The sequence below is a fragment of the Tribolium madens genome, unplaced genomic scaffold, assembly GCF_015345945.1.
Source record: "Tribolium madens isolate multiple individuals breed KSU strain unplaced genomic scaffold, Tmad_KSU_1.1 Scaffold_96;HRSCAF=242;Tcas5.2_LG5, whole genome shotgun sequence".
Taxonomy (NCBI): Eukaryota; Metazoa; Arthropoda; class Insecta; order Coleoptera; family Tenebrionidae; genus Tribolium; species Tribolium madens.
The window spans coordinates 4,801,365-4,814,093 of record NW_025401068.1 but is presented as its reverse complement, the minus strand read 5'-3'; the positions used below and the strand labels follow the sequence as shown (position 1 = coordinate 4,814,093).

Here is a 12,729-nt window from a genome sequence, read left to right as displayed (position 1 = left end):
CGACACGATAAAAGGACGTGATGCTTGTTGTTCGCAACCCCTTTTGTAATTCGGCACGTGCGACGAGTGCTAACATTCAAGGGCACCGAATTAGATCAAGACGTAATAAAACAAGTTCATTTTCTTTTAAAACATACCTTTGAGTTTGAAATAAATCACAACTGGGAATGGGGCGGTTAAAGGCTCCAATGTGCATTGTCTAGTAAAAAACAAGTAGGTACTATTCAAACTTCATCTTGCGAAGGTTAATAAAATCGAAAAAATAATATAGGTTTTTAAAGATAATTTCCAGTATAGTGAAACGTAATAATATAGAATTAGTTTGACGTCAACCAATACCGACGATCAATCACTTTATTTGTTCTTTCCTACTCAAAATAAATTCCATCCTTTCTACATGCAAGCACGTCTATAAGGCTGTATTCTAGTGGAAATGATTGTTTTACAAACACTTTAGATGGCATTCACCTTTAATAAACTGACAACAACTCTGTTAATTTCCCAATACTAATCTGAATTTTGAAGGAACAAGGTTTTCACATAGTCAAATTTACAAAGAATGGGTTATCAGTTTATCACAACCATAGACAATGGCCTCGTGATAATCGACAAATCACTATACTATGACATTTAGAAACATTCTGAAATCGTCAGCTTGTACTAAATTAAAAGCCTTTTAATTTATTTTGCAAATTTTTGAAATCGGGTCATAAATAAAAATTTTACAGCGCTTGCTGTTTTTTTTTAAATCATCTTGTAGGATGAGTTTTTGGCGCCTTTTTAAAACGTCAAAATTATTTTCTGTACTTTACTGCACTAGTGTGTCGCTTTAGGGGAGAGTCGGGTATTGGTGCGCACCTAAGCTAAAATTGTAAAATTTCTGAAATAATAAAAGATTGGATTTATACGTTTGTCGTCAAGATTCTTCAAGAGTTTGGCAATACAGTTCTGTAGTACCTTTTACATAAAAATGCACATTGTGACTTTAAAATATGAAATGTTATAAAACGACACTGCGTATCATTACCTAACGTATGCGGCTAATGGTGCGCATAGGTGGGATAATCGTGCGCATTAAAAAGGGAAACAAATAACTCAATATATTGAACGTAAAAATATGATTATTTATCTAAAAATGCAAAAATACTTTGGCCTATGATTAAAAAAACGAAATATAAAAGATATATTAAAATGAAAATAAATGCAAAGTACATGGCGGTTAATTGTGCGCACTTGAGATTAATCGTCCCTCGTGCGCCCGATTAACCGAAAGTGGAAGATTCACTTTTAAATTTTATAAAATAATGAAAAACTTTTTTTCTATCTAAAACATATTATATCAGTGTTAAAGGGATTCATTAAGCAATGTATTAACGTGTACAATTATTAAAATATGTAAAAATGGAAATACTTACGGTTTATTTTCTGCAAGACATCTATTAGAACACAACATCCGAAAGCAACGAAGTGGCCATTTTAGATAAGTAGGATCAAGCGATGTACCTGACTAATATGTGAAATTATATAGGTTTGTCAAGAGATAGCGCCTGGATAAGGAATTCGAAATTGTAACAGTGATTGCTGCGCACAATTACCCGACTCTCCCCTACAACACACAAATAGAGTAGCAAATAGCTACGTCTTTAAAACCATACGTGGTTCACCAAAATTATTATTTTTTTTTTAATTTAAAGACTAATGTTGGAATTTAACAAACTTCAAAATAGTAAATGTATTAAATAATAATCTCAAAATAAAAAAAATAAATAACAAGAACTCGTGTTTTCACAGTTGTCTTGGTTTTGTTTATATTTTTTATTACTTGTGTACTAACTTTTTCGTTGATACTTGTTTAAAATTTGAAGCATCTGCAACTTCTCGTCTTTTTTCTTTGGTCTTTAAATTCGATCCACTTCACAAGTGGCAACTCGTGTTTTACACGCTTAACATAATCAAGAGTTTGCCCATTCTGTTATTCGATACCGCCACCAATTTACGCAACCTTATACTAGATCTAAACTTGTCACAGATCCGATTTCTCGATACATCCAAAAGTCAATAATTGCAATCCAGCTGTCGACAAGTCAGATTGATCTGATTGGAGATGCCAGCATCCAGCCAGCTGCTCGTTCAGAAATAAAAAATTTGATGCAACAGACCGAAACGCTCTCAAATTATTCCTCCAATATTTTAATTGATTTTTTTTCCTTCTCAGCGAGGATCGTCAATAATTCATTGTTGTAAAAACAATCAGTTCGTAATAGTGTTTGTAGAGCTGTTATTATTGGTCGGTGATTTGTTGTTCAGTTAGTAACGCCTTGCATCCGGGCCCCAATAATTTCAGTTTGCCTCCTGAGGTTTCTGAGATACGACCATAAATACATACTGAAGGGTTCCTATACTATCCCTCCATTACTTATTTAAGTGGCTTCCAGCATCGTACGTGTCTATATTAATAATAATCTCTGTAAAAACACGCACATTTCCTGTATTGTCGGCTAAATTTAGACGTTATTGAGTGATAAAGACCCACTTGAGGCTCTAACATAACATGGCTCGACCATAACACGAATTGTTGAACTTCATTAAAAGAACTCGACCGTTTCACAAACATGGAAATTGCAAAGGGAGTGCACCGGAGATATAAATTAACCGTCGATAGTCACCAAATTTCGGAAAAATTCGACATTTGTTTTCATATTCAAATCAACCGAAAGGAAAGTACTTCGCCGTTGAATATTCATGCCGAGAGCTTAGAGAAAAGCAAGAGAACCAAAGATTTATTAGCGAGGAGATTTTTTACGACGAATCAAATTGTGTTGCACAGTGCGAGCTTTAAACGAGTTAAAGTAACTTTTTAAATCGAATCTGTCGACTTAAATGAAATCAAATTGGGGACGGTGCAAAGGTGCTGAAATGGGGGGGCGGAGGAATTCCTGGGGGAAATATAACGTGCGACTACTATGTTTTTTTGAGCTGTTGTTTAGTGATTTTTAAGAAAAGAAGTTGCAACCACTATCTAATTCAGGCTATAAAAACGGTTATTTACATAAGACTACAAGAGTTTGACTAACTTTAAACACAATTTAAAGTATAATATTTACAAAATAGTAGCTTCAAATATCAGATTTTATTTGTTCATATTTTTTGACATCTTTGACTGAATAACAATTGTCAATTAAATTAATTATTTTTATTTATATCATTTTATTGTTGTAGACATGTTTTATCTAAAAAATGTGAAATAGACCATCGAAACGTCATATTTAAAACACATTTTGGACTTTATTAACCTTAACTTTACATTCGTTATAAAAAATCTTTATTTTTGATTTTTGTGTCTACATAACTAAAAATGTACAAATACGGATATAGAGCGAACCACAATAATAATTTCATTTGAATTTTATAAAAATCTCATGTGACTAAAAATATTTAAATTTAAAAGAAACCTTGTCAACTGCTGTTTATTTATATTGACACCATACATGTGTAATGCTGAAACCATGGCAATGACACATTAATAACCTCCCTTTTTTAAAAAACATTAAAACAACAAATCCTCTTGACTATAGAAACATTTGCTCAAGAGGACAAACTCAAATCTTGCTCTGAATCATAAAATTTGCCTCCCTTTTATTAGTCACAGTTTAATGTGTGTAAATCCCCTAACTCAAGGTTCAGACTTTAGAGTAAGGCTCAAAACCTTTTTTTACATTTCTCCGTTTTTCCAATTTATTTCCTCTGAGTTATTCTCCAATTTTGACAGAAAAGTAACCAAACACCGGTTTTTGACGTTTGCTATTGCCAACTTATTAAAAATCTTCTTTTTGCATCCACCTTTTACCTCTGACATTGCGACTCTTGCAAAGGGTTGCAGATTAAACTCGTCAGCGTCAATTTAAAAGTGCATCTCACCCCTTGGAAAAAATCTCCGACAATTGAAAGCCCGCAAAAGCTCATACGCTTGCGCTCCGGCATCGAGCGGGCTTTGAATGCTGCATGCGCGCTTCGAATGTCTTCCAGTGCTTACTACGATGCAAAGCGGTATAGTGGGTGTTTTTTTTGAATTAGAAGTGCACGTGGTTTAATTTTGTGGCCTAGTTGACCTCCACTAGTGTTCCAAGTGTTGCTGAATGATTTTCGCTTAATTACCACCCGTTTCCGGTCTAGGTGAGTGTCGTCCGTTTCCGTTTTTCGTCGCGATTTTTTGCAATTGTCCAGGATGTTATCGTCATAGCAACAAGGGATGTTGAGGGATAATAGGTGCGTTTACCTGTTGCCCTTGGCCTACCTGGACTCCCAAAAAATAAAAAAATAAAGGTGTAGGTTGTACCCCGAGGTGCGACTTTCGGCACATGTTTCGCGTTTTAATTAGAAAATTTCATTATCAAACAACGGAAGTAATTTCATTAATTTAAACAACCTCTGCTTGGTGTATAACCAAAATAAACTAGGAAATTATTAAGTTTGCTAGTTTCAACTTGCTCTAACTGTGTAATACATTATTGTAAACATCCGCGGAACAATCAGTCGATGTTTAATTGAGTGTGAAGTCGGAAGTTTGGGGAAAAAATTGCTTTTCGGTTAATTTTCATTTCAAAAGGACAATGAAAGGTCACACTTTGATACATTTTGCTTTTTTAAGAGAAAATTTTGAAGCAGCGTTGATTGAATTGCTGCGTCATATCCATGTAGGGTCCACGAACCCAGGGAGGGTTGCTAAAAGGGACGTAGTTGTTCCCCTAGCTACTGGATTCTTTTATCTGGGCGGATTAACATTTTTGCACACGTAGGGCTGCATCGAAGAGTGGTTTGAAATTTTATAAAGGATCAATTGTTGATTTTGCAAGGATTAAGTTACWATGGAAAGAGACATTATATTCTCTTATTTGTAATTGTCACCTACCTGAAACCTTTGGAATAGTTGGTCGAAATAAAAAAACCTTCACATGTGTTTAGGTTTTTTATTAAAAAATGGTGGTGATATTGTACGAATTGTACGTTGAATAAAAAAACATTTTATGAAAGACATACAAGACAAAAAATGCTGAATTTTGATCTAAACAACGGAAAAGTTGTAAAATTAAATGTCCCTAAGGCTATATGCTGTTGCAGAAACGAAACAAAGTTTGGTTGCTCTTTATTTTGTTTAATAAAAATAAATAAATAAACAGTGCAAGGTTTGCGATGTGCCTGCTACAGTTTCTGATAAACACCCTGTGCTTTGACTTGATCTGACTTCAGTAATAAAAATCCTTAATTAATATTTCACCACTGGTGCAAAACCTGACTATGACAACCAGCAAGATTTATAGTGTATTTTGTTGTACGTTGGTAATCATTTTAATTGACATGACCGAATCATTATTTTTCATTGTTTCAATAATTTGAAGTCTGTTCTTGATTTTGGAATAAAAACGAGACTCAAAAAAGCGCTCATTCATCCTAATTGTATAAACCCTCTCATTCATCCTTATTGTTTGTCCCCCCCAATCACTCTAAAAAACCTCCCGTTCTGGCACCATATGCACTCACCTGTCCCTAACGCAATTAAATTTGATTTATTCCTTTTGGCCTCTTCTCAATCTGAACAAAAACCCGATTTCGAATCAGCCCCAACATTCATTAAGATCCATCAGATTTATTATAATTAGTCTTGTCCCACCTGTGTTATCATCCGGTGGCTCACAGATGTTGTTTTTTCTTTTATCGAAGCGTCGTGAAAGATGAGCTTGAGACGCGACAGATTCACCGGAGCTTGAAGTTGTCCTTAGTCAGGGTCGCGACCTTTGATTAAAATAAGGAATTTGGACCTGAAATTATAATCGTGGAGGTAGCAAATGTCGGAAATAATTGGTCAATAACCCGCAGACGTGTATTCTAGAGGGCATTTAGGATGAGTTAGTGGACTTGTGTGCTTCCGGGGCAATTTAGCCCGGATTTTCCTCCGGCGGTGATTTCCGGACGTTTTTTCGGACAAGGCCGAGGAAAAAAGTATGAACGACTCGCTGTTTATTAATCAGAGAGATGCTGAAGTTGGGGAATTTAATCTCAGACAAGATCATCTCTATCGAAATTATTGCGTTGTCTGCTGAGAGAGGCCTTCGTGGAATTATGGCGCACATAAGTTATTTTTTCTTTTATACGACGTCGTATTTATTACTCTCTACGAAATGTGCGTGGTTTTGCATTATTTGAAAATATCCTTATAACGTCATAATAATTATTATTGTAAATTTTTAATAAAAAACTTAATATATTTTTAAGTTTCTGCCTCCCTTGACAAGCCGCCACTGCCTCATGCGTCCGATTTTTCCCACCCAGCTTGGATAAAAATAGCGGCGAAAAATTAGCACATGGTCGCTGAATTGTCACCAAGTGTCACTGAAACATTTTTTTGTTGGTGTTTTTGTATCGTACTATAAATCACCAGTATTATTCCACGCATCCTTGGATAAATGCAAGTGTCAAAATCCGGCCCCAGAAAGAAAATCTGTTGATTCGTTCCATTTGTACCTGCCAGTTCTCGCAAATAAATAGCGTCTCTTTTCTCTCCCAAAACAAAACACTTACATATAAACATTAGCATTAAGTAATTTTCCGGCTGTTGAAACTTTGCCCCATCAATCACAACCCCCGTAATTAAATACCTGGCAGTTGGCGAGCGTATTCTTTCCAGGGGTCGCAGGACACGTGCTTAGAAAGCGTGGGAATATTTGTATGTTTTAGTGTTAATATGTTTCCTGTGAATATTAAAAATGGAAAGGGATGTTTAGATTGGGACCAGGAGTCGACACCCTCGGTCTATTTCGATCGGATTTTTTATTGGAGGTAAAGTGAACGACATGTGTTAGCTGTGATGGAGAAATTCGAGCGACTTTGTGCGGTTGTTGTCAACGCACAACTGCTATTGACACTTTGCACAAAGAGATGGCGAGCTTTGAGGGGAGATGAATAGTGAATACAAAGAATTTATGCAAAAGTTGAACAATTTTGCATGGTGGATAGCGAACAAAGGCTCGTCAAGGTGGCTTTGTTGCTAAAAGTGTGTAGTTGCCAGGTAAAAGGCAATTATATCACATTTTTTTAATTTTGGGGTAGAAAGCTTTTTGGCAGCACTTAAGAAAAAAAAACTATGCTGAAATAGGGCTTTGTCAAATAAAAACAGTTTTGTTGAAATTTGGTCAATCAGTTAATGTAAAATAGAAGTTGTTTACGGTCTTGGAAATTGACCTAGTAATAGAAGAGTACAGAAATACTGTAAAAAAAACTGACACAATTGTTATTATTAAGAATGTTATTTAACCCCAAAATATTGGTACACGGTTTGAGGGTCACTGGAATTATTTCCTTGTTCAGATAAAATTATTGTATTGTTGCAACAAATAAAGAAAAAATTATATCCATGACAATTAAAGAGAAGTCACTTCATAGTTTTGTCACTGTCATCATTGGATTTGCTTTTGCTTTACTTATTATCAAAATTCGAATATTTTCTGTTTAATCTCTTCCAGCGAAATGGTTTTTATTCGTTTTTTTATTTTTTTTTCCAAATTCATGAACATAAAATATTAAAATAATAACTTGGATGTCGTGGTGAAATACATACAAGTAATGATACTAACGGCCCTTGTTGTAGTCGAAGCAGCAGTTCTCAATCAAATAATATAAAATGAATTATTTCCTTTCACAACGTGAATTTTTGTTTTATAGAGGGTTAGTTACTTTGAAAATTAATAATTTTGTAACCAAAAATACTTTTTGCGTATGTAACTGGATATAATATTTTATTTAAATTAATTCAGTAATCAATGTGAGTTGGATGAAAAGGGGTGAAGTCGTCAAAATGACAAGTAGTCTAGTAGTAAATGACAAGTAATTATCTACTGCTTCAAGGACTTTAATTTCATTTTCTGGGCCAGTAGCAGTCTTCTGACGGGGTCTTTCATTGGGGGCCAATCTTGTCGCAACTTGGCTTCAAGTTTTCTAAATGTTTCAAGAACCGGATGCATTCGATTTAGATACCTCTCCAAGTACAGAGCTGCTACCGCAGCAGCATTTTTCTTGCATTCTCCTTGGATTAAGACCATGTCCACTTTTTAGTTATTTGTGTAATAATACTACAGAACACCTACAAAATAGAACGCCTACTTAATGGTTTTAAAAAGTTTCTTTGTGGCGTCATCATACGTCCGGCCCGTGAACTAGAAAAGGCGGCAATTTTGAAAATATGTTTTGTTTCAATTTATTATTTTTTATTAAAATTAAATCAAAAATGTTTTAGAGAAAATTTTATTTTTAAAATACAATCACATTTTTTATATTATTTTAATTTACATTAATTATGAATTTAATTATTATTTTCTAAAGACAAATAATTTTAAAAAAACCGCTTGGTTCCCTGTATGTATTTATTTATACCTTCCACTGGAGTCACTCTTTTTCGTGGACTATAAAACCACATTTTCGATAATTCTACATCTTCTTTTTGTGTTGTGGAAAAAGACAGATCAATAGTGGGATTGCTAACTTCTGGTGAAAAATCAATTTTCAGCTGATCTGAAGAATGTTATGGGTTGAGAAAATTAAGAATTAAAACCTAAGTTTTAAAATCCCACTTTTGGTACCGACACCGACGACGCATGTTTCCGCAACTCCTCACTGTTATATTCTTACGTGTATCTTTCTTTAATAAGCAAAAAGTTAGAAAGCAATGTTATTATTTAACTGAACTTACCTTGACAAATATTAACAGAACGCAATGAGTTGGGGAACAGACTTTTGAACACACTGGAGCTCTTAATTTAGTCTGGCAAAAAGTGGCTCTTTTTTCGGACGCGGAAACCGAAAGAGAGGCCCAGATTTAAATGGGAAGCCCACCACAGCAAAACAAGTTCGTTTGTGGAAACTCATTCTAAACAGTTAGCAATTATTATCGTAGATTAGTACAAAAATCAATTTTACCTCAAATTCCAGGAATTTATTTTACAAACAAGACTCAATTTTGTGTTTTTTCATTGATTGCGTTGACAGTTCAAATTTTGAAATCATGACCAACTTGTTTCAAATTTCAATCCCGCACACTTCACGCCGATAAATTAGATTTCTTTTTTTTATTATAAATCTAACAAAAAAAGCTGGAACCTAAATTTGTTGTTTATGTTGTGTGTCAACACCTATCGTCTATCTTTTAATGAAAATTTAAAATAAAAGTAACATTCGCAAAAAATAAATAAACTTATTATGAGAATGCTAATCGCGACCTCTGACGGCCGGACCAGAACTAAAATTTATCGAAAACGGTTTGGGCTATACTAGTCGGCTACGCCTGAATAATACATTGTATTAACGAAAATTGACTTTTCTTTTTAAATGTCAAAATGAAAAGATATGCAAAGTATTCTTGGATTCAATTTTATAATTTTTAAAAATGAGGAAGCTCAACGCCTATGTGAATTGTATAATGGGTTGCTGCTCAAATTATTTTAGAAGTAACTTTCCTCTGACTGACCCTGTATAGCGTATTAGTTTTCTTCTACCGTAAATATCATCTTATTTAAATTTAAACACCCTATATTGTGTATATAGTATAGAATATTAAATATAGAGACCTAAGTTTATTCATTTTTAATTTTCATAATTTTGAATTCTTTACGATTTTTTACAATTTTTTTAGGGTTTATATCATTGTAATTTTATAATTCGTCGCCTTCTTGTTAAGTGTCTTAATTCATTTTTGCTGTTATGTTTTATTTTTATTTTTTTTCTTTCTTCTTTTAATTTTTCGTCATGTTGTTTCACTTTCAGAAATTGTTTTTAATAAACTTCTCATATCATATTTAGTTTTTTTTTATTTTTAGCGGTCGCAAGTTCTCCAATATTTTTTTTAACTAATTCTCAGGACTCTTCTACTGCCGCACTGGCAACGTTGCAACTACGTTTTTTTGAGATGAAATTGTTTTTAAATACTTTTGTATACAGGGTTATTCATAAATATAAAGCAATATTTGAACCTCAAAAATGACCTATAAAATGATGTTAATTTAAATAATAACTCGTATCCTATCTCTACTGATAAGAATTTTACAGCCCTCAGAATGTGGGTATGGAAATTTGATTTTTTTTGTAATAACTTTGGAACTATTTGACCAAATATTATAAAATTTAGAACATTTCCCTGTGACAACATACCCTTTAAACTGGTAATCACGAAAATCGGATACATCCACTCAATTTTCGGTTCCAGCAGTTGCAGGTCACATTTTCTGTGTTCTTCCATTTTTTTGCTCTCTTAACACCAATTTTTTATTGCCCAAATAGATAGAGTAATCAATTTCGATTAAAAAACGCATAACCTTTAATACCCCTAAAATGGACCGTTTCAAAGATATTTTAATTTAAACTGAGGACTGCACAACGCTGAAACCAAAAAGTAGGGCTGTAAAATTCTTAACAGTAGAGATAGGACACGTGTTATTATTTAAATTAACATCATTTTGTAGGTCATTTTTGAGGTTCAAATATTGCTTCATATTTATGAATAACCCTGTATACGAAGAATTTGTGTTACAACTGAAAATCGAAAAAGCCTTGTGAAAAATAACAGATTGGCAATAGAAAAGTCTTATTGAGATGTATTCATTTTTTCATTTGCAGTTCTTTATTTTTGTATTTTTTTAGATTTTTGCTTTTAGCTCATTGATAGTTTTCTAGTTCTTTTCGATCTTATTTTAATTTCCGCCTCTATTACTTACTGTATATTTTAATTGTTTTAGGTTTTTTATTTCATCTTTTTTACAAAGGAATTTAATTTTTCTCTCAATATATGCATTTTGTTTTTCTTTTCAGGTTTTTCTTTAGGGCTTATGTCATTGTATGCATTATTATTATGTATGGTTTTATTTATTTATTTTTTTTGATTTTTTCCTTCTAAGCTGTCTTGTTTTTAAAAGTATAACTCATTTCTAAGTTACCTATTCTCAGTTTTCTGACTTAGTTCTTCTTATTTTGAATTTTGTATAGCGAATAACAGCTAATTTTTAATTTATTATTTCTCTGAAAACAGTAAATATTTTATAATTATTGTAATAGTAGTGGATTGCATAAAAACACCTTACAAATGCAAACATTTCTAAGTAAGTTTGCAACCAAATGCTGTCCAGGTGTGCTACATAATATTATTTTAATTAAGCAGAACAGAATACGAATGAACTTTAACTTGAGTTCTTGAAATTTTAAGAGTTATTTTTGTAGCTAAATATAATTAAACCCCTGTTTTATATGCAACCCAATATACAATTTGGCACCTGGGACACACACCGAATACATTTTTGCTAATTAGTCCTCTTCTGCTTGTCAAAAATCGTCATCTCCCGACAGGGCCCTGTATTTTAAAGCCGTCAATTAGTCTTGCGGCCTTTGTTACCTTCGGGCCGGATATTAAACACGTAAAACATGAATTTCTATTATAACAATGGCCTTCGGTTAAACCACCGCCGTACAAAATATGCCGTGTTAATATTTTCCGTGCCGCCCCCGACGGGTCACCTGCCCCTCTCGACAAACACAGGGTCTTTATCGCGATGGGACACCTCCCGTAAATACATTAGCTCGGTTAGTGGGTTTCCCTTGCGGTTTTTGTTGTGTCAACTGTGGATCGCATTTCCAATAATTGATCGACAAGGCCTGAACGACACTCGATACTTATGGGAAATCGCTCGGACACGCCCTGGGAAAATCGCAGGAAATGTGAATTAATTGGAGCGAGGGGGAGCGATTTCTTTGGGTGGGAGTTTAAAAAACGATCAAATTTGCAAAGGCCGGTTTATGGCCCGGTATAAAAATTTAAACGGGGCGATAACTCAATTTTATTATTCTTCAAATAATAAAAATGAAAATTGAAACGAATCGAACGCTCGACTCGTTTAAAATTTATTTGAGTTTGAAGTACAACAAAATTGATGTGGAAGCAATTCGTAATTAGTTTAAGTGTTCAAAGAGATTTGGAGGTTGGTAAATTTAGTCTCTTTATTTAAACACTCGACGTTTCAAATACAATATTGCGGAGAAGGAAGTCTGTGGTCATCCTGAATTGATATCAAGGAGAATAGTAGACGAGGAGTAGTCGGAAATGGAATTATTGAAGCAATATTGAATTTCTCGCCTTCGAAAGACTTACAATAAAGCCATCACGGCCCCTTTATTAAAATTATAATAGTTCTCTCGAGGGAAATAAATCTTGTAGACTGGATTTCGTCCACTTCTGGGTCAAAAAATATAAATCTAGTAAGGATAAATCTGCAAAAAGTCAACATTGCATCTGCATTTTATTAATCTCGACATGTCATGTTATACAGGTTGTCCCAGCGAGTTGAAAAAGTCCATTAGTGACTTTTAAATGGTAAAATTAAAAAAAATTGTATAGGACATGTCCCAAAAATAAGTTACGATACAAACTTGTGTTTTTTAAATGAAACGCAATAAATTTTTATGTCAGTGTTTTTAAGCTAAACTTTTATTGGTCGATTTTGCTTAGTTTTAAAAATAAGACGATTTTTTTTGACGAAAACATGCACTTTTTAAAAATTCATTACATAAAAACTAAAACACCTAGAACAAATATTTTCTTACTTCTGCAAAGAAGAAAGAACAGAATTTAAAGCTGTAGCAATTTTTTTGTGTTTTGCATTTGCAAAGATTAATAAATTAAGAAGTTTGTTAAAAGTT

General features: G+C 33.5%; 1 protein-coding gene across 1 annotated transcript in view; it reads left to right on the top strand.

The window, feature by feature from the left end:
* The first annotated feature begins 4,038 nt into the window (after nt 1-4,038).
* Nucleotides 4,039-12,729, top strand: part of LOC123013072 (leucine-rich repeat-containing protein 15-like) — a 35,636-nt gene continuing 26,945 nt past the window's right edge. The window contains exon 1 of the mRNA XM_044411398.1: nt 4,039-4,173. The gene's annotated coding sequence lies outside the window, so the exon portion shown is untranslated. The remainder of the gene's footprint in view (nt 4,174-12,729) is intronic.